Source organism: Uloborus diversus, chromosome 8 (genome assembly GCF_026930045.1).
Source record: "Uloborus diversus isolate 005 chromosome 8, Udiv.v.3.1, whole genome shotgun sequence".
Taxonomy (NCBI): Eukaryota; Metazoa; Arthropoda; class Arachnida; order Araneae; family Uloboridae; genus Uloborus; species Uloborus diversus.
The window spans coordinates 60936955-60960381 of record NC_072738.1 but is presented as its reverse complement, the minus strand read 5'-3'; the positions used below and the strand labels follow the sequence as shown (position 1 = coordinate 60960381).

Sequence of the window (23427 nt, the reverse complement as noted above, 5' to 3'; positions counted from 1 at the left end):
TTTACTAATAAATTAGGAAGGTGCTAAGCTATTGTTATTATACCTACTTAAGTTTCCTGTAAAGTTCCAGAAACACGACTGGGTTCAAACGGTAATATTTCTGAATTTTTTAAGAAGCTTCTGGTATAATTTATGGAAGGTTACTGAATTTTGTAAGGTATGTTACTGGCAGAAATTGGGCACATCAGCTGCCCATTATTTTCCACGAACGTTTCTGAGTCGTTTTTACAGTGTAGTGTCGGGGAATTAAAAACTTCCACATTAAAGGAATGTCCGTAAGGAGTTTTTTTACTGTAGTTATGAATGCAAAATAAATTATGTACTTTTTTAAAGATACATAAGAGGGAATGATTAACTTCTGGAAACAGAATGGTATTAAAAACAAGTATTTTACTGAATCTTATTAAAATAGAAAATTTTCCATTCGATTCCATATTCGATGAAATTACAAATATTAATTTTAGATAGAGATGCATTAGAAAACAACAAAATGCGTTCATATAATTGTTCCATTGTAAGAAGTTACTAAAAGTTAAAAAAAGACAGAAATACTCACTTTTTTCAATATCTCAACCTTATAAATTTTCTTTACAATAGTTGTGGCATAAAAAAGCTGAATTTTAGTCTAGCTAGATTTTATCACAATGCGTTTCTGCTAAACGTTTATCCACAATAGATACAATTTGTAGAATGGAACTTGCAGATTGTGCGGACAACTCAAGCGTCAAAGTTTTAACCACCCTCGTTTCCATGGAAATCGGCTGCTGTTCTTTTCCACTGCATTTTCTTTTTTATTTTTTCTTGGCATGAGTAAAAAAAGGGAGTTTTCTTTTTCATCCATGCGTATAATTAATGAAAGTCGCAATTTGAAAATTCAAAAAAAAAAAAACTTTTTTCATAACTTTTTGGAGCAATATGAAGCTTTTAGTGAGATTATGTCACGCCAGAATGCAATATAAGCGGCCACATTTAAAGCGTATAGCAGAAAAGAATGTTTTAGTAGCATTAATAAATAGTTCACAAACTACAACTCGGATGAATTAAACTAGCCAAAGATAGGGTATTTCATGTCAAATGCTGAAAACAGAAATTTTTATATTTAATTTGGACTTCTGATTACTAAAATTCGTGAAAAAGGATACACAACTATTGTTTACACGTTTAAAAGTCGCCTGGGCATCATAAAGTTCTAACAAAATAGCAAAAAAAACAGCAGCATGTCCTAAAATTTTGTTATTTTTTGCCATTTTGTTTCAACCAGTGCTTCACCATAAATTTTATTCAGACATAGCAAACAGGAACGGATTCAAAGATTCTGCCTCCCCCCCCCCTGCAAAAAAATCAGCAGGGTCTCACCAACATACCATAGCTTCAATGGATGACAAAATATATTTTATAATATCAATGTTTTTGATTTTCTGTATAACATTCCATTATTCCGTAATAAAAGAAAACATAGCTCAAAAACATATCAAGGATGTATATATAGAACTTACTGTTTGACTTTTGTTATTACTATTGTGGTACTCCGTTTCAAGTTTGAAAATGTTATCTCTTGTCGTTTTCGACGCAACATTGGAAGAACTGATGCTGAGCACGTTATTAGCACGTTTAATTTTCGGGTTTCCCTCCCTATTTCGATAAAATCAGAGCAGAAATGACGCATGCGCAAATCGGCGCTAGGTCTCGGCTAAGGAAAACAAACAGCAAAGTCACGTCTTCTAAAGTTTTATTACTGAAAAAATTCCTAAGCTTTAATCCAGTTTCAAAATTTGTTCAACATTCCGAAAGAAATCTTCTTGAAATTTTCTTTTTTGAGCAATCACGAACTGCTTATTGTTTTCATTTGACTGCTGAATGATGTCTTTTGATTTTCCCCCCGCCTTCCTCTGCAGCATCACCATCGACCGGCCCCTCCCGATGCTGCTCCTCTAGCGAGCAAAGTCTCCAGGTTGCATCCATATCCTACACACGCGCGTACACACGCCTATATAAACACACGCACGCCTACACACATGAACGCTTACACACATGCGCGCGTACATACATGCATACGCACACAAACGCGTGCCTACATATGCACACACGCTCGTGATTGCAAAAAACAAATTTTAAAAGCGGTCTTTTCCAAAATTTTAAAAGTATTTTATTCTGAAAGAGCATGCATAAAAACATAGGATCTGACCATTTTAAAAATTATGTGACTATGTTTAATATTTTTAAAAAATTACTTTAATCGGAGCGCTTTCATTGTTGACGCTTCTGCCGGATGACATCACAAATGACGAAAAGACATTTAATGTTGCCATTCACAAAGCCTAATATTTAATATGCATCTTTACTCAAGTGTACTGGCAACGATATAGTTGATAGCAAGAGAGTAGAGCGCAATATTTAATTCGCTTCTTAATTATCATAACGTGGAAACGTAGTAGAAAGATGCGAAAAAGTGCATCATTTGTGACGTCATAAAGACTACGCCTTGTTTGAAAAATCGGACATTTTAGAAAACTATTTAAAAAATAACTGTTAGGAAAATGAAAGTATTATCTGGGTCCATGTTTTTTTCCTTTTTTTTTGAGCAATCATATTGCTTATTGTTCTCATTTGACGGTTTTGATGTTCCTATGATTTTATCCCCCCCCCCCCACCTCCCTCTGCAGCACTACCGTCGACCGGCCCCTCCCAATGCTGCTCCTCTAGCGAAAACCGTCTCCAGGTTGCGTCTATGTAATACACACAAATGCTTACATACACACGCATACACATGCCTGCATAAAGACACAAACACACACGCATACATACACACACCTACACACACTCATGCATGCACACAGACACAAATACACACGCATACATACACACACCAATACACACACACACACACACATGCATGCACACAGACACAAACACACACGCATACATACACACACCTACACACACACTCATGCCTGGACACAAACACACACGCCTACATACACACACACTCGTGATTGCGAAAAACATAATTTGAATTCAAATAGTCGAAATTCAAATTAATTTATCTTTTTATTTATTTATTTATTTTATTTATTTATTTTTTTGAGCAATTACGATTGCTTATTGTTCTTATTTGACTGTTTTGATGTTCCTATGATTTTATTTTCCCACCGCCTCCCTCTGCAGCACCACCGTCGACCGGCCTCACGATGCTGCTCCTCTAGCGAAAACCGTCTCTAGGTTACGTCCATATCCAACATACACACGCATGCACATACACACCTGCCCACACACATACACACACACACACTCATGCCTGCACAGTGCACACACACATACACACACACATGCCTGCACACAGTCACAAATACAAACGCAGACACACACTCACTTACATACACACACACTCATGCCTGCATAGAGACACAAACACACACGCTTACATACACATACCTATACACACACACGCAAACCCAGACACTCATGCCTCGACACACACACACACTCTCGTGATTGCAAGAAAAACGTAATTTGAATTCAAAATGCCATAATTCAAATTATTATTATTTTTTTTTTTGCTTATTCTATCAATTTCAGTGACTAAAAGTAGTACTTTTGACTGAAGGAAGAAGGAAACAACCCCATTTAAGGTGAAAAAAATTCAAGTTTCATTTATTTATTTATTTTTTCATTTTCTTTTTGAGCTCAGCGGATCTTCTTTTCAAGCTTTCGAATGCATTTAAAATTCTCAGAGGATCTTTTACGTATTTCAAGTTTGTACTGTTTTTCCATCAGCAACTCTTGTTTATTTTACGTCAAACATATCTTTCGTTTGTTTCCCTTTGGTTTTGACTAACTGTCAATAACATTCCAATTCAGGATTGATGGCTCTCGGTTTTAGAAGAATCCCCCTCCAAACCGGTCGAAAACAAGATGTAGTTGTGCCCCGGATAGATGGCGGATGAGCTGGAAACGGAAACGGAAGACTTCATTTTGTATTAGGTGTGTTCGGCGAGACATGATGACCACCTACCGACACCTATGATTTAAAAAAATGCTGTTATAACTGGCAAAATGATCAATTTTTATTCAGATTCACCGCAAAGTGTTTTTTTTAATATATATATATATAATCTTTCTCTTTTTCTGTAGTCTCTGTCTCAAACAGCAATGTTACAAACATTTCCGTGAAATAAAAAGCATAGTTTGCGAAACAAGCTACGAAATGTCTTTTGCATCATACCCTGTGAAAACGTAGGCAGCTGAAGTGCCCAATTTCTGCCAGTAACATATCTTGCAAAAACCAGGAACGATTTCCCACTAAAAGTCAGTAACCTTTCTGAAATTTTCCTTGAAACTTTCTGACCAAATAGGAAATCTCCCCTGTTAAACTGAGCCATGTCTTGGAAACCTTCCAGAAGAATTAAGCAGGTTTAACATTATTTAATAGAATTTACTAAGAATTCTCTGCAAGCATTGGAGAAGCCATGGCCAACGCATTGCAAGTAAGAAACCGTTACCTGCAACTCCGACCTTGCAAAGCTGCAGCTATCCAGTTACTTATTCAGTTTCATTGGGGGCTTAATACGGCATTACTGAACCTCAGCCGATACTCTCAATAAACGTGCTCATTCAATCTTTAAACTGGTAGCTAGAAATATTTTTCACAACAGTGAAAAGTCTGTATTTGTGTGACTTGTAGCAGTTCAGGAAACTTTTCTGTGAAGAAACTTGATTTTATGGGGAAACAGGTGAAAACCTGTGAAATTCCAATATGTTCCACCGAAAAAAACAATAACGCTTCGGATTTTTTTTAGTGTAACGGAAGTATTACTTTTAATGTTTCCATTTCTGCTCTAATTAATTCCATAACATCTATTTGAACTAGGTAACATCCAACCTTATCTGTCTGGTGCCATTAAGGTGTGACCTTGCCACAAGACTGAACCCCGTTATTGATTCTGCAGGGCGGTAGTAATTTTCTCCGTAATGATTTCATGCACTCGTAAAAGATGACGGGCAAAACACAATTATGCTGCCCGCATTCATTTTAACAAACGTTGCTCCGAATATGATCAAAGCACCTACATTAATCTATCGCTTCTGAAACAGTAATGTTTGGACAAGTTATAACCGCACTATTTATGCGAGAAGTTGTGAATGGTTGTGTGAAATGTTGATTCATCACAGTTGAGGTAAATATACAGGGTGATAATAAATTAAAGACCCGATTTCAAAACACTCTTATTTCAGAACTACAGTTTCAAACGATTCGATATTTCCCAAGAACAGTCAATCTAATCGTCTGCGGTTACCTTTTATTTATTTATTTGTTTTATTTATTTATTTATTTTTTTCATGGTTTAACTGAAGCAGATTTTACGTTAAAAATGGGGGGGGGGGATTTGGGGAAAATTGCGTTTTTCCAGAGCAAACACCGATATAGATAAATTTTAATAACAAAACTTCTTTAAAAAAATTTCTAGTTTACTACTTATTCCTATTATTCAAGATTGATAAGAAATGAAAATATCATAACGTTGCACGCTATGATCTTTATGATATGTGTAAGGGTACGAATTGACCATAATAACCATGTCTTTTTTACCGCATCCTGATACATTTTTTTTTTTTTTTTTTTTTTAATGAATAATGCCACGTTGTCCAATCTATAAATCAGTTATAATATGAAGGGTGCGCATTTCCTATCAATTTTCATTCCATTGTGGAAACAAGAAAAATAACAATAACAATAAATTGTGTAAAATCAGAGAGAACATCACCTGGAATTGAAAACGTTGTAGAATTTTAGCAACCAGATAGCTCACAGATGGGAAGAACGGCAAAACAACCAAATTCTTTCTGGTGAAGGTTCGGTAAAGGATAAAAGTTTGGGATTTATTTGAAAGTTTTTTTTTTTTTTTTTTTTTTTATAAATAGAAACAATGAAAGTTGGCGAATAGCCTCTATCAATGGGGTGGTTTCCTTCAGTCAAAAGTACTACTTTTAGTCATTAAAATGAATAAAATGAGCAAAAAAAAAACATGGACCGAAAAAATGCTTTTATTCCCACCAGTTTTTTTTTTTTTTTTTTTTTTTTGAGCAATCACGTTTGCTTATTGCTTTCATTTGACTGTTTTTGGCGTGCTATCTTTTTATTTCCCACCGGCGCCACCCTCTGCCAGCACCACCCGTCGGCCGGCCTCATGATGCTGCTGCTTCTCTAGCGAAAACCATCTCCTGGTTGCTTCCATATCCTACATAAACACATACAAACACATACATACACATACACACACATACACAAACACCACCATACACACACATACCCCTATACACATACACATACACACACGCATTCATACACAAACACGTATGCTTACACACATACACATACCCCTCCCCCCCACACACACACACAAACACACACCCTCGTGATTGCGAAAAATATAATTTGAATTCAAGATGAAAAAATTCAAATTAATTTTTTTTAATTAATTTTTTTAAATGTCCGATATTTCAAACAAGGCGTGATCTTGACGACGTCACAAATGATGCGCTTTTGTGCATCTTCCTATCGCGCTTCCACGTTATGACAATTAAGCAGCTAATTAAATATTGCGCTCTGGGCTTGCTATCAACCATATTGTTGCGAATACACGTGAGTAAAGATGCAAATTAAATATTTTGCACTGTGGATGGCAACCTGAATGGCATTTATCATTTGTGACGTCATCGGCAGAAGCCAAAAACAATGAAAGCGCTCCGATTTAAGTAATTTTTAACACGCTTTTATTAGCTTCACCTGTATGTATGTATGTATCTTGTAACGGAATCTTGCAGCTCAAATTTCGCCCACTTCCTGCGATCGTATTCTTTTGAAATTTGGCACGCAGCCTCAGACCCGATGACAGTGCAATATTCTATAATCAAACTAATTAATTAACTCTTTTAATTGTTATTTTCCTCCAATTTTAATCAATATTTTGGCATAAATCCAACAATGCAAAAAAGGAAAATTCTAAAAAAATACATTAAAAAATGCTCGTAAAAATTACTTAAAAATATCTACAAAAACCTTTAATTTTTTCTGCATCAGACAAAATTTGTTCCAATGTTCCAAGGTAATTAGAACATGAAATATAATTGTTTTTAACTGATTTCATGCCAAAATTTAGGTAAGCCTTCAGTTACAAATTCATTGTTGATCACACCATTGTTAAACAAAACTTTTATTCAAATGCATCTTAAATTTTCAAAGTAATATAAATATGATTTCCGCAAACATACATCGATGACTCACAGTAGCTTCTCATCGGGGTGCCCTTGTCTTAACTTTAAGATATTACCTCGCACTCGTTTTATAAATAATTTCGTCGCCTGATAACTCTCCAACATACGACTAAAAAACAGAAAAATAAAATAATAGTTTAAAAAAACTAAAAAAAAAATCACGCTTTCGTAGCAAAATGAACTAAAAAGTGAAAAATAATCTTTGGATGATAGTAGTTGACCAATCACTTAATTTTAATGTAATACAAAAAAGAGTGGGGTGCTTCTTATCAGTTGTCTTGAATTTCTTCCATTTGTTATCCAAGCAAAAATGTAAATAGACAGCACCCCACGTTTTTTTTTTGTATTACATTAAAATTAAGTGATTAGTCAACTATCATCATCCAAAGATTATTTTTCACTTTTTAGTTCATTTTGTTACGAAAGCGTGTTTTTTTTTTTTTTAAACTGGTATTTTATTTTAAATATTAAACGTAAACAAATTTATCAAAAAGTGGTTATATCCTATGTTTTTAAGCATGCTCTTTCAGAAAAAAATACTTTTCAAATTTAGGAAACGACCCCACTGCCACAGTTTTAAGATAATTAAGTTCCTCCTCACGATGTTCCGGTGAAGAACAAATATTAATAGCACGATAAACAAAAGTATCGAACGCATAATATTTTTTATTAGGAGGATGGACCTATGAGGAGGTAAAGAAACAGCAAAAAGTTTGCGATAAACAGTAGTTTCAAAACCAATTTCAGTACGAGAGACGAGAACATCAAGAAAGGGATGCAATTATCCCATTCTTTCTCACAAGAAAAATTGAATATAAGAATCAACCGAGTTTAAAACAGATAAAGGCTCATCATTTCCAAATTGATTCTGGTTCGTTTGAACAAAAGTCATCAACGTCCGAATATAAAATTGAAACTGCAGTTTTTGGATGACCTTAACCTCAGAATAATGCATGTAAATACCACTAAGAATGAGGCCAAGTGGGTTTCCCATAGTCATACCATCTAAAATAGTGTAAAATTTCCCATTAAAAACAGAAGAACATTGCTTAAGATAGGTACAAGTAAGGAAAATTAAATTCTCAATTTCCGTAGAGTTGAAATAAAATTCAGAAAGTCTTCTCCGAAGGCATAACAATTAACCCTCGACGGGAACGTTCGTAAATAAAGAGTTAACATCTCAAGAAGCCATACAAGAATTATTTAGAATGAAACTAGAAATTTTTTTAACAAAATCTGAAGAATTTTTAATAGTAAATAAATTATGACTCCTAAGAGGAGAAAACACAGAGACTAAATACTTCGCAATTTTGTAAGAAGCCGTACGAATATTGGAAACAATCAAACTGAAAGTAATAGATGGAATAACAGAGCTTTTAACATTTTAAGGAATAGACTAAATAAGGGAACCTTCGGGGTTTTTTTTTTTTTTTCCGCCGTCGGACTTTTATTATTATTATTATTATTATTATTATTATTATTATTTTGCTATAATTGCGTCCTCAAACGTGTGCGCCTTAGAGATTTTTTTTTCCCACGCCCTGAAACCTGTTCGCTTTTTTTTTTCTTTTTACGCGCTTTAGGAGTCAAGGTTGGTGCTCTCATGGACCCAGTCTGCCCCTGAATAGCGGTGCTTGCAATGAAAGCAGGGCCCGACTAACTAAAAGTGAGATCCAAGGCCCACAATGCTTTGGAGCCCCCCTCTCTATTCTATCACTTTAAGTCAAAGCAAAATAATGTTAAATATTTATTTAAAAGAGGAATTTTTATTATTTTCACAAAAATACATGATTTTTGGAAGCTATGCATGTTTTTGAAGAAATTGGGGCCCCTAAAGAAGATGGGGCCCCACACCCAGGCGTAGCTGGCCTGTGCGGTAATCAGGCCCTGAATGAAGGGACAAGCCAGAAGTTGGCAGAGAATCTGCGATACGCGCTTAAGGCACATTTGAAGGCCATTTCGAAATTGCTTAGGTCGATAAAATATCAATACAGTAAGTATTTATTATTTATTTCTCTAAACTACAGTATAATTTCATCCATTCGTAGTTTCAAACGAGAAATAATTATACTTAATCATTCCATTATCGCCAGTTTGGTGAAAAATATAGCTAAATACTTAAAATTGAAAGTCAAAGGGGCAGTTTAAGATATTGTTTGGTTCAGCTCAAATTTTGTATAATAAATGGGCTTGGTAAGAGGCAACTTTTCCACACATAAGCGTTACGTATTTTTCAAACAATTTCGTTTTTTCATTCCAATATCGGGTTGATCACACAGGGGAAAAACCAGATAGAGATCCACTGTAGGAGCAATTTTATTTTTCATTCCATCTCCTGTCAAGCACATAGCGAGGAAGACTGCTTATAGTTACTAAAACGAAGTAACAGGTGAGTTCTGTGCCGGAGAAAAGCAAGTGTTTATTTATGTAAACCATTAACTTTAAATATTACTGGTAGACAGAAAGATAAAATCAATTAAAATTGATTAAGATTAATTTAAACAGATTTTATCTTTGGCTATCAATTTTTTCATAATTGACATTTATTATTTCAACAGAATCAATTACTTTCAACGTTAACTTATTTTATGTCAAAACATCTTCTTCTATATGCATATAATAAAAAAAGATGGTTTGTGTGTGTGTGGCGCGCGCATCCCGGGAAAACGGTAAGGCCTAGAAAGATGAAATTTAGTATACAGGTGTAGTTTTTGCTGAAGTTGTGCACCTCGGGCTTTGATTTTTGATATTTTAATTTGAAAAAAAGTTATTCAATGTTTTATGTGATTTTGAACTTTTTAGTACTTTTAACCTCACAGATCCCGAACCCAATCGCGGCAAACAAATATTTTTTTGTATTATAGTGTCGGAAATTTAATTTTAAATATGATGAAGAAAAAAAATTTTGACGATAGAGCAATTTTTGTATTTTTTAAGAATTTTTGAAAAAACCTTTACTTTGCATTTTTTTCTGGATTTAATTTTTTTCTAAACGCATCCCGTGAAAAATATAATAACTTCTTTTCTACAATTTTTACTATGTAGCCAAAGCATTTCGTCCTCTACAGAAAAAAAAAGTTTTCAAAAATATTCAAAAGTTTTTTTTTTTTTTTTTTACATTTTTTTAAAGGCAGAACGAAGTATGAGCTCGCTTCACCGAAATCTGCTGTCCGCTGACCACTTCGAATATGACGTAACGCACCCATGTGATCTAACTGAAGTGCGTAACTTGCTTTTTTCTTTTCTTCCTTTCGAAGGATTCATTCGCTTTTTTTTCTTTCCAGGTATTTCATTTGTTTCTCTCCCCCCCCCCCCGGATGTTTTGCTAAACATTCGATTTCGGTTAATCAGACGGACCACATCGAATGTTTTGGTCCCAGTCTTTTTTTTTTTTTTTTAATTTCAATAAAAACAATGATTTTTAATACTTTGGCCAACTCCGGATACCACAGAGACACCAATTTTTTGTGCTACTTTAATAAATAAGTAAGCGCGCCTTTTTTGCATGATTTTCTTTTTGTTAGGGAATAAGATTGGAGGTTAGATCAAAATAAATAGAGATAGATGAGAAAATTTAGAGATAGGTAGATAAATATACATTGAGTGTACAAAAAATGTTTTTTTTTTTTTCGAATTAATGCTTTTTTCTTTGAAAAAAAGATTGTTAATTACTATCAGAGGTAAATTTGCATGGCTCTAGAGAAAGAAAAATCTGCAGGTCGATGTACAGTGGGAGATAGACAGACCCGTTATTTAAAGGACAACAACGGGGGGGGGGGGGGCACCGCTACAATTTGAAAACATAATGCTTTCACATAAAAATGGACGCGATTTTTGTTATATTACGACTTCTTGACGTAAAATGGTGAATGACAAGTAAGCCAAACGGCCGCTGTAGGCGGCTGCTTGTATATAAACAAAAAAAGATTGTTAATTGCTGTCAGAGGTAGATACGCTTAGATCGTACAGATAGATAGATAGATAGATAGATAGAAAATGCAGAGGTCGATATAGTAGATGGACAGCAAGAAAGAGACATGCCCGTCATCTAAGGAACTTCAACGGGGTGTCAATGCCCCCCCTCCCACACACAATGACTTTGAAAAAACAATGCCTTCAAGTAAAAGTGGAAGTGTTTTTTGTTATTTTTCGACAAAATTTGCATGAAAAGCAAGCCGTTTGTGTCTCCCACCCCCCTCCTTTAAAAATATTCCAAACGACGGAACTGGAGATAGATCTAGAAAATATTTTATTTAAATTAATAATGATATAGATATAGATTTATTGATACCGCCACGAAGCTTTTTTAAGCAGCCGCCGAAGGTGGCAACATTGGCGTAAAAAGGCAGATGATAATATTGATATATAGAGAAAAACATTGATTAATACCGTCGCTAAATTCCCTAAGCAGCCGCCGAAGGCGGCAACCCTGGCGTAAAACGGCGGACCAGCTGGTCGCCGAAGGCGGCTAGTATTATAATAATGTAAGAAATACAGGTCACGATAAAGTAGTTAGTTAGTAGTCTCATAGATGGCACAAACATTTCCCGATGTGTAAAAGTTCTCGTTTTTGAGCGCCATCTGAGTTTCGATTTAAATTAATAACTGATTAATAAAACTGAGCGATCGGTTTTCGCTTCGTTTGCTTATCGGTTGGGTTACGGTAGTGGGGTCGCTTGGCGAGGTTGGCGATAAACAATAGATTTGCTGAATTATTTACATATGAAAGCTACTGTTAAAGTAGTTATATACCTTTTTTGTTTATTCGACTAAATATTTTTGAATACAAAAAGAAATAATAATAATAATTTCAATTTTGACCTCTTGAATTCAAATTATGTTTTTTGCAATCACGAGTGTGTGTGTGTGTGTGTATTCAGGCGTGTGTGTTTATGTGTGGGGGGGTATGTGTATATGTGTGTACGGGGGTATGTGTATTTGTCTGTGTGTAAGCATGTGTGTTTGTGTCTGTATGCAGGCATGAGTGTGTGGGTAGTTGTGTGTAGGTGTGTGAGTATGTGTAGGTGTCTGTATGTATGCGTGTGTATGTGTTTGTGTATGTGTGTGCAGGTGTATGTATGTGTTTGTGTGTGCGCGTACGTGCGTGTATGCATGCGTGTAAGTGTAGGATATTGAAGCAAACTCGAGACGGTTTTCGCTAGAGGAGCAGCATCGTGAGGAGCCGGTCGAACGGTGATGCTGCAGAGGGTGCTGGTGGGTAAATAAAATGATGGCACATCAAAACAGTCAAATGAAAGCAATCGTGATTGTTCAAAAAAAAAAAAAAAACATCCGCTTCACTCGCAAAAGAGCTGGGTTCCGGTAGCGTGGTGCTTGGCGCGTTAAGCATTGAACAATACATTTGGAGGATTATTTGAAGTTTCGAAGCAACAGTAAATGTAATTCACATGGATGGGATTGCTAATTAATCCGAGTTTGTTTCGCACGCTAACAGCTGGGTTACGGTAGCGTGGTTGATAGGTGAGTTTGGCTATAAACAATAGAGTTCCGGAATTTTTTTACATTTGAAAGATACTATTTGATGTCTTTTTTGTTTATTTGGCGAAACATTTTAAATTGCAGGAAAAAAAACGCTTCAATCGCTAAAGGGCAGCGTGGTTGCTTGGCGCATTAAGTCGTGAACTATACCGCTGGAGGATTATCTTGAGTTTTAAATATATGTACATATATATATGTGTGTGTGTGTATACTAGTTGTACCTGTCAAATAATCCACCAACGCTATTGGTTATCGCCAATATCGTCAAGGGACTAAGCAACAGAAACTCAGCCAATGAGCGAGCGAAGCGAACTCCAATCAATTAGCGATCCGATCTTTTTAACTAAAAAGTTGAAACAAAAACACCGCACTCTCTCTTTTTTTTCTCAGGAAAGAGGACTTTATGGAAAAACAGTTTGTATCTAAAACAAAAGGAAAGTCCTGTATCCGGTAGAAAAAAGAATTAAACTCAAATACGCGACGTAATTCATATAAAATTGATTATTCCGCTCCACCCAGGAAAAATGTTTTAAATTAAAATCCGCTCTGCAAATAGAAAAGGAAAATCCCTCTCCCCAGTAAAAAAAACGTAATTTACACAGAATTCAAATACACAGCGCAATTTATATAAAATTATCTTTCTGCACTCTTTAGAATAACGTTTCTTAAACTGTGTTCCGCGGAACCCCAAGGTTGCATGAAAATGCCTCAAGGGTTCCACGAAACTTTCATACTTTCCTTTAATGAATTTCAAGTTTTGTTACTTAAAAATCGATAACAGCTCTTTTTAAAGTTAAAGAAAAAGATAAATAGAAAAAGAATACTTATTCAAACTCTGCTGTCCATTTGCTAATCTAGATCAATGTTCTCGTTCAGGGTTAGCTAATGATCTAGCTAACTCTGAACCTAGCTCTAAATGTAAAATAGACAAAAAAAAAAAAAAAATTCTCTTTTTGTCTAAATTCACGCAAAATTTAAAGAATTCACTGGGATTCAGTTGGTGAGTTTCTGAAAATGATCGCCTTTTATGCATCGACAAAGCCGTAAAACATTTGCACATAGTCTTTGGCGTCAAAACACTTGCCGACGATTGGGAAAATTACAAAGGGTCTCAGTAATTGAAAACTTCCAGCAAGTTCGTCGAAGTTCAGGAATACGAGTAGCTTATATGCATCTGAGACGGGCCGTAACGAAAATGAAAGAGAAAAGCCTAATAAAGAAGATAAATATATTCAAACACCTAATAGCTAAAAATGTTTTTACAACAGTAAAAAAATCGGCATTTTCCCGAACTTGATGCGATTCAGGAAACTTTTTCTCGGCAAAACTTGTTTTTCACAGAAAACTGGTGTAAACCCTTGCAATCCCGAAACGTTACCCGAATGTAATCAGTGACGGTTCGGAATTTTTTCACAGTGTTGAGAAACAAAAATGTTTTTCTAATATAGCTTCGCCCCCTCCCCCGGCTGTCAAACAAACTCCCCAAATCGGACATTTTCTAGAGCCCACAACTGTTGCGACATGATTTCGCGTTGGAATACTTTTCTCTGTGGCAGTGAGGCTGATTTAATTGCTGTTCTCCGACACCATGAGCACGTGTTCGTCCAGAAAATAAATACATCCTTTCCTCTATTCCTTTCACTGTGCGCTAATTGGCACAGACAAACATTTGCTATTGAGTGCACTATGTCGGAAATGATTAATCTATTTGATTGCACCAGTCTGTTCCAAGTTTTAAAGTTAATGAGGCACAGTACCTTCAAAACAATTTTTTTTTTAATTTTAGTAATTTTTTTTTTTTTTTTTTTTTTTTGAAATCATAACATGCACACTTATATTCTGCAATCGATAACTTATTTTTAAAATTTTAAAAAGTTCCCACATTTTCTGAAAATTAAAATTTTGAAAAATTTCAATGTTTTAAATTCCTAAGACTTTTTTTGTTTTTGCACTTATTTAAAAAAACGTTTTTTGATAAGAGATAACAGAATCACCTCTAGTCATTTGCTTATATATGTATTAGAAATGTTCTGTGATTAATTATGTAAAAATCGTTTTTTTTTTAATTTTTAATTTTTGTTTAGAAAGGTATAACATGCTTTAAACATATGAGTAAATTATAAAATGCTTATCTAATGCACAGTTTTGTTAAATATATTATCCTGACTGCAAAAAGTATTACTTTTAAAGCTGTGTCTTTAATAGAAAAAAATCTTTAGGGATTCTAATGACATGAAAAACACAAAAAAAAAAAAAAAAAAAGAAACGATCACCGAGAAAAGCAATTTAAAGTTGTTCTTTTGCATTAAAGGGCACAAAGCGAGCATGACCTAAAACCACTCATAACTATTTAAATAATTGAACTAAAGTGATGAAACTTTTTCCCGGCGTTCGGACTAAGTTTTAGTGTCTAAAATAAAACAAATTTTATTTTATTTATTTATTTATTTATTTATTTTGATCGTTTGATCATTTTTGAGGCATTGTAACCCCTTAATTAGAACAGGAGTTATAAGGACTTCTAATTTTATCAGAAATTCCAGGCTGACCCTCAATTCAATAACTGAGAATAATCCTACTGGGCTTGGAGATCACGAATTTGTAAACGAGTTTGTAAACGATACTTATGGCCACGGTTTATTTTCCAACAAAATAAGTGTGCAAGCCATGCATCCTAAAGAACATTAACTCTTAAGTAACTTGTCTAAAACTCTGCACCCCCTCCCCCATAAAAAAAACGAAGCACAGGAGCTGAACTAGCAAACTCCAGTGTAAAAAAAAAATCCGAAACGTCACTGATTATTTCCGTGGAACGTTTCGGAATTTCACAGGTTTTCATCTGTTTCCTGTGGAAATCAAGTATTTTTGTTAAAAAAGTTTCTTAAATTGCTACCATAGACGGCTGGTGCACAAAAAAAGTAGAGGTCAAGGGAAGATGTGAGGAGGAAGGGGGCGTGACCCCTAAAACTTTTTTTTCTGTAAAATTAGGGCACAATTTTTAATTTTAACATGAATGATTAAATGACTTCTAAAAAAATGTGGAATATGGACTCAAAATTCAGAACGGGTGACCCTCGTAGAATAGAGTCCCTAGGGCCTATACCGTAAATTATCATCTTTTAATTTAAAGTACCATTCTTAAGAAATAACTCGAGAAAAGCCCATTTATTTGGAATTTTGATCTTTTATTTTCGTGAAACAAATCAATTCATCGAGTAAGAAAGCATTTTTCAATCAATCGTTAACTTGTAACTCTGAAAAGTGAGGGGAAAGTTACTTTTGGAAGTGAAGGGGCAGTTGCACCCCGCGTTCCCCGTACGAGACGCATATGATTGCTACAAGTTACAAGAATACAGATTTCCAACTGCTGCGAAAGATAATTTTTAGCTACCAGTTTTAAGATTGATTGAGCGTATTTATAAAGTGCATTGACATCAATGCGATTGTGAAAAATCCTGACCAATTGAGTTTCCGCAGGGAGCGAATACGTTTCTGGTTTCCGTAGCTTGGCAAGAATAGCAGGCAAGTCATATGACTTAACGACGAATGGTTGACACGTTTTGCATGAAACCAACGAAAGAAACCTGATTTCCTCCAATGCTACGCTTTAAAATCTATGATGTGACTTGGTATCTTTGTTTCACGAATGAAAGTGTTCACTCCCTCCATTTCATCTATTCTCAATGGCGGAAACCGTAGTGCAACGTTCTTCCAACAATTTGAGTTTTTAAAACAATGATACTACACACTCCAGCATTCGTGTAACGTATACCTATTAATACTGGTAACTTTACACAAATAGTTTACAGTGTTTAGCAGATCTTTTACATTTACCTATGTAAGCAGCGCCCGTCATTTAAACAACCTTTTGTAACCAAAATCAATAGAACATACGAATGAAATACAATTTTATTGAACTTATATAGATTTCACCAGAAATGTGTTTGGTAAAACCCTCCCCCAAATAAAAGTCTGGTTACTGCCCAAAAACTACCGTCGAAGATTGGCAACATCAGTTAAAACTATCAAGGACCCTGTGAAGTTAACCCACTCCCTCTTTCTCTGTTCTGCGCCCCTAATCTAGAGTAAAACTAAAAATCATTCCATTTGAAAAACAATATTTTCATCTTACTTCAGAAACATTTTATTGCTATTAATTTATCTGTGATATAAAGGTGGCAGTGACTGCAGATACATTTGTCTTGTCTGGTGCAAAGGATGAATGCCCAGATTCATATTTCAGCGTACTTCAATCACGGGGATCCAATTCCTTGAAAGCATCAGGCTGCCTCGCGGATTTTTCGGACGATTTAACTTGATCGGGAAATAATGTATAGACCAAGAATAATGTGCACCTTGCGAAAGTAGACACAAAAATGATTGATGAGTTCCTCGATGGGATGGGGCAATTCATTTGTAGCCCTAAAATTTATTCTGTGCTCTCTGTGTGGGATAACAAAAAAATCCACTCATGAACTGAAGGCATCTGTACACGAAGGAAACAGTTCTATATTTAAAAGTTTTTAGGAATTACAAAAAAAAAAAAAAAAATCATTTGAATTTTGACATCTTGAATTCAAATTGTTTTTCGCGATCACGAATGTGTGTGTGTGTGTGTGTGTAGGCGTGTATATGTGCATGTAGGCATGTGTGTGTGTGGGCGTGTATATGTGTATGTAGGCGTGTGTGTGTGTGTAGGCGTGTCTGGTGTGTATGTAGGCATGTGTGTGTGTGTGTAGGCTATCTATGCAACCTGAATACGGAGCTTGCTGGAGGAGCAGTATTGGGAGGGGACAGAGCAGAGGTGGAGTTCTTCCAAAAATCAAAGGACGGACGGACGCCTACGGTCAAGTGAGAAGAACAATAAGCAATTCGTGAATGCAAAAATCATTTAAATTTCGACATCTTGAATTCAAATTATGTTTTTCGTAATCACGAACTGAGATAGTAGTCGCAGGGTTTCTTGTTTCTAAAATGGCCAAGAACTTTTCAGCCGTCATATTATGACTGGTGATTTTCTAGAATAGGTAATAAGAGGCATAAATGGTGATTAGGATGCGGTAATAAAGATAAAGATTATTTTATGGCCGATATTCACCAATACACTTATCATAAAGATTATATACAGTGTATAACGCTATGCATTTTTATTTCTTATCAATCTTAGATTGTGGCAGTTAGTAATCAGTAAATTTTTCATTTAGATGAAGTTTTACTGTTTAAGTTCATCGATATGGTGTTTTTTTCTGAAAAAAACGTTATTTTACACATAAAAAATTTTTTTTATAGTGTTTATGCCTGCTTGAGTTAAGTCCAGGAAAAAAATTTGAATAAAATCAAACCACAGACGATTTGTAGCTATGGTAACAAAAATGTCGCTCTCTAAATAGATTTTTGAACAACCGTTTCATGGCAATCAGAAAAATCCGAGCAACATCAAATTTAGTCAATTGAGGGTAATAAACAATTCGTGATTACCGCCCCCCCCCCCCAAAAAAAAAAACTGTTTAAAAAATTATTTTTTAAAGATTTTGTCTTCCTATTTAATAAGTTAGAATTCGATTCTATGAAATTAATTTCAATGACTTTTTTATAAAATACACTACTGCAATCTATTTGTAAATAATTGTTGCGCATCGGAGCAGTGCCGTTCTTGATCCAAATACATATCCTGTTAACAGGGGTGATTGTGTTCCGGTATTTTACCGAATTTCCGGTATTTTCGGAAGTATTCCGGTATTTTCATGTCCGAAAATACCGGAATTATGTTTTTTTTTCGTTATGCTTTTATCTCCCACCTGCGCAATTTTTTTTATTATATAATACTCATCAAATATACCTGCAAGAGCCTTAAGATGGACACCTATCCCTTAAAATGGACAAATGTGAAGATAATTTGTATAACACCAGCTCAAAAGTAACTTTGTGATCCATTAAAAATTTAATTAAATGTACACACAAAATTTTGACTCAGAACTATTTAAAACTATGACAAAGGTGCACTTAAGTAATAGGGGCCAAAGATTACCCCCCCCCCCCCCGTTCTCGCTTTGAAACTTTCAGGTATTTTTCGATGAACTCACAATCACCCCTGGTTAAAAAATTCCAAAACGTCATAAATAATCTCCGTTAGTTGTTCCAAGTTTTCACTGGTTTCCACCAACCTTCTGTGAAAAGCAAGTATCTTTGCTGAATCGCTACAAATTTCATGAGTGCTAACTTTTCACTGTAGTGAAAATTTCTTAGCTACCAGTTTGAAAATATTCTCTGTCTCTATGTTTAATGTTCCGTCTTACGGTTCTTTTAGTTTTACGGAAAATACTAACTCACGGATAAAATGCAGACTCCGAATAGTGTAGCTAGAACCTCTGCGGAAGACAGGCCCTTATGCGTAAACTACGTCCTAATAGAGCTCGGTATCTCGCCTTGGTTCAAGTATTTGCAAAGATGTTAGTACAGTTGCTGGTTACCACGGCGTAAAAATGACCGAAGAGATGTTGAGTTAAACGCCACTTTGGAGCAAAAGCAGAGCAGCTGCACTGTAGAAAAATTCCAAAACGTTACTGTATTCCGTATAACGTTTCGGGATTTTAATGATTTTTATCCACTTCCTGTAAAAATCAAGTATCATAGTCAAAAATTTTCGTGAATTGCTACAATTGCAAATTCTCACTGTTATGAAAAAAATATTTTTAGCTCCCAGTTAAAAGATTAACTGAGCGTATTTATAAAGTGTATCGGCTTCAGCTCGATTAAAGTCTGTCTATGATGATTAAGTTCTGTAAGGAAGCGAATAAGTATGGACAACGTTGCCTTGAGAGAATTGCAAGCAAGTGAAATTCATGTTACTTACTTGCAATTTTGGCATAGCTTTGGCAATACTGTTTATGGAACTATCTAAATTAAGCAGGAAGATGCCAATATATTAAATGACACCTAGCCAAGTTTACTCTTAAGATTCAGCGACACGACTGGCTTCTAAGATTTCTGATTTTTTTCAGGAGGCTTCCAGGATAATTTCAGGAAGGTTACTGAATTTTAGCGGAAAATGTTCCTGGGGTACCCTTTACAACGTCTCCTTTTGCAAGGCATGTTACTGGCAGAAATTGGGCACATCAGCTTCCCATCATTTTACAGGAACATTTCTGAACCGTTTTTATAGTGTATTGGAAGTTATCCTTCTCATCCTAACTCTCCCCTACATAAATACACAAATACATCCCGAAATAAAACTGGTCAAGATCGATTCAAGGATAATTAAAAGGAAATTTCGGCAAATATTTGAGCGGAATTTGTGTATATGTGTGTGTAGCTGTGGCGTCGTAGATCCTAAAATATCAACCGATTTTGTTCATTCTTTTATTGTTCAATTCATCAAGGGTGTTTTTATCTAGGTCTCATATTTATGAAACTTTAACTACCAAAGATATTGCTTTAAAAACACGAAAATTTGCATTCTTTTGCAACTTTAGCAGTGAAAACTTACTCGCACGTTTAAAATAATCCAATCGAAAAAACAAATTTTTCTGTGCTTGATGAAATTTGTTTGGGACTTCCAAGTTGTATGGAACTGGAGTTATAACGATTTTAAACTAAATTTTAAAAGTCTTTATTTACAAGTCTTGTAAAGGTTTCATTGTTGGCAGAGAAGTCTAGCAACACCACAGAAGAGACTCTGGGAAGAAAAAACTTACAGTCTACTATTTGTGTTTTCTGCAGGATTTTTTTTTTTTTTTTTTTAAATCATTAACCGTTTTCCTTTTGTAAATTTTTGAAAACAGTCAGTCTATTTCAGGACACCCTGTAAGTCGTATAAAGATGAGGGGTTCGCATTTCAACAAATCTAAAACATGGATGCCCCCCCCCCCTCTAAGAGTAGGGGGCGCGAGTGTGTGGAAGGGCTCTCTTGGTCTCACTAGGTTTCTAGTGCACTGTAAAAGTGATTCGGAAACGTTCCGGGAAAATAATAGGCAGCTGATGTGCTCAATTCCTAACAGTAACATATCTTGGGAGAACCAGTAACCTTTCTGAAGAATTGAGAAATCACCCCTGTTGAAGCCAGTCAAGTCTCGGGAACTTTCTAGAAAATTAAGTAGGTTCAGTGTAAGCGGCAAAAACGTTTTTAAGATTCCATGAAAGACTCCTGAAGCATTAAGCAAGCATGACTCATGCGGGAATGCAAAACCCAAACAGTTCACTTGCCTGCACTTCCTGACTTACAGAGTATTCGCTCACACTGGGAGTTTAGCCAATTTGTACAGACCATATATCGATCAGATACAGATATGTGATTTTCTAGGCCAGAGCGAAGCTCTTTTACCTGGTGTGAAGTATTGACATGAAGGAATTGACATTAGGCAAGGTGGAAGGGGGGCTGTGGAGGGGGAATAAAGGAGTCGTTTCAGGGCCACTCTATTTACAATGTGTACAGCATGTGTGAGAAGCAAGTGTGAAATGGAATAAAATATGAACGAGTAAGTCTAGAGTAAGATAGACGAATGAACATGGAGATTTACAATATTTAAAAAATGAACATCATGTGTGTGTAGCATGTGTGAAATGGAATAAAATATGAACGAGTAAGCCTGAAGAAGATAATCGAATGAACCTGGAGTAAATATGAGATGAATGGAAAACGAAACAAGTCAGGATTAAAATAAGTACTATATTTACAAAATCATGAGTATAAACAAGGAGAAGCGGGCCAGAATCGCAATACACTACCTCTCGATGGAGGAGTGTATACAAGAGAGTCGTCCTAGTATACTAGGAGATAAATCCCAGTATACCGGAGAGCAAGTATTAGGCATAAAACGGTACATTTAATAAAATCTTTCATTCAATCTTTAAACTAGTAGCTAAATATATTTTTCACAACAGTGAAAAGTCTGCGTTCGTGCAACTTGTAGTCCAGTTGCATACTTAAAGAAAAAGACTCTCCGTGTGAAATTCCGTGAGGAAATTGTGAGACCAGTTCTAATACATTCCTTATAGCCTATATAATGTATGCCTCACCGGGTGTTTTGCTTGATTTTGCGTCAGACGGCCTGTGTGACGTCATTAATCCAAGATGGCGGGTGTACTAGATATTGATGAAAATTTTCGGTTTTGATTCATTTTTAAGGCATATTATGACATTTTTTCTACTTATCTTATACATTTAATATTTGATACTATTATATTTCAAATTTAAAAACAAATTGTTAATTTAAAATTAGTTTTTTTTTTTTTTAAATTCTTGATACAGAGTTTATGAACTTTTTTAGAAATCAACAGCAGTTATAAAATATTTATGAAAGCTTGTATGATAAAATCAAGTTTAGTATTCAAAAAAAAACCTGTAAAATTATCTGCATACGCGTGTTTCGGGGTTATAAGAAGCTTTTTTATTTCAATGCAGAAAAAAATTACTATTTCCGTTACTTAATATCAGATATAATGATAAGTTTATTATTTACATTTTGCGTACTCTAAGAAATGAATAATTAATTTCACAATCTAAACTCTGAACTTAATTCAAAAATATAGATTTAAAGGTAGACAAACAGTTCTTACTTAAAGTTCCTCATCTGAAGTGTCATCAATATCGCTTTGTAGGCTATGATTTCCGTAATAAGTCCTCATCACCTCCACGCACGCAAAGTTAAGATCAAGAAATATTTTGAGATTTGCATTTGCATGAAATAATGCATTTTCCCTTTACGCAGCTGCATCGAACTACTTTCAAGATAGACTCAGGTGCACAAGGAAGTGTACATGTAATTGGAACATAGAAGTTGTCTTTCTTTTCCCATCCGAAGTCTGACGGTGATGGTAAATTCGGGTAGTGCTAGTCACACACCAAGACGCCACTCCAATAATTAATAATGCGCTTTTAAAATGTACGGGGACAAAGATGCTCTTGTAGGAGGCAAGTTTTCATTTTGAGTCTCCTGCTTGGAAAGCACGAACCAACGAAATTTTCCAAAATCAGAAATCTTTGTCAGCGGCACATACACAGAACAAAGAAATCCATCAATAACAATTTTATCATTTGCACTGAATTCTAAAGTTGACCCCTGATGACTCAAAGCATCAAAAGAGTATTTGTCAGCCATCCTATAAATTTTCCAAAAAGAATGTTTTCCCTTCTTAGCAAGCGAGCCTGGTATATTACTTCCTGATAGAGCATGGAGTCCTAATATTCTTCTTGTTTTATCTGGTCCAAATGCGGTCATAATGCTGGTGAGATCTATCTTTCTTCGGTTGTTAACTACACCGACCAAAAATGTGCATGGACAGTGAAATTATTTAAACCAGAACAATATATATATATATATATATATATATATATATATATATATATATATATATATATATATATATATATATATATATATATATATATATATATATATATATATATATATATATATATATATATATATATATATATATATATATATATATATATATATATATATATATATATATATATATATATATATATATATATATATATATATATATGCGTACTGGTTGCTCTTTCTCTAGAAGCATGAAGACAGTGCAATACTATTTTAACACCAACACCTAGCCTCTTCATGACTGCTTTACTGTGCAGTGACTCACATCACCTTTTAATGATGATTTAGTTTCATTTCTCCAGCTAACGGT

At 34.9% G+C, this 23427-nt stretch overlaps 1 protein-coding gene across 1 annotated transcript in view; it reads right to left on the bottom strand.

Annotated features, from left to right (window-relative positions):
- LOC129227575 (beta-1,4-galactosyltransferase galt-1-like) overlaps nt 1-22394 on the bottom strand; it is a 43022-nt gene extending 20628 nt beyond the window's left edge. The window contains exon 1 of the mRNA XM_054862158.1: nt 22327-22394. The gene's annotated coding sequence lies outside the window, so the exon portion shown is untranslated. The remainder of the gene's footprint in view (nt 1-22326) is intronic.
- Between the last annotated feature and the right edge of the window lie 1033 nt (nt 22395-23427).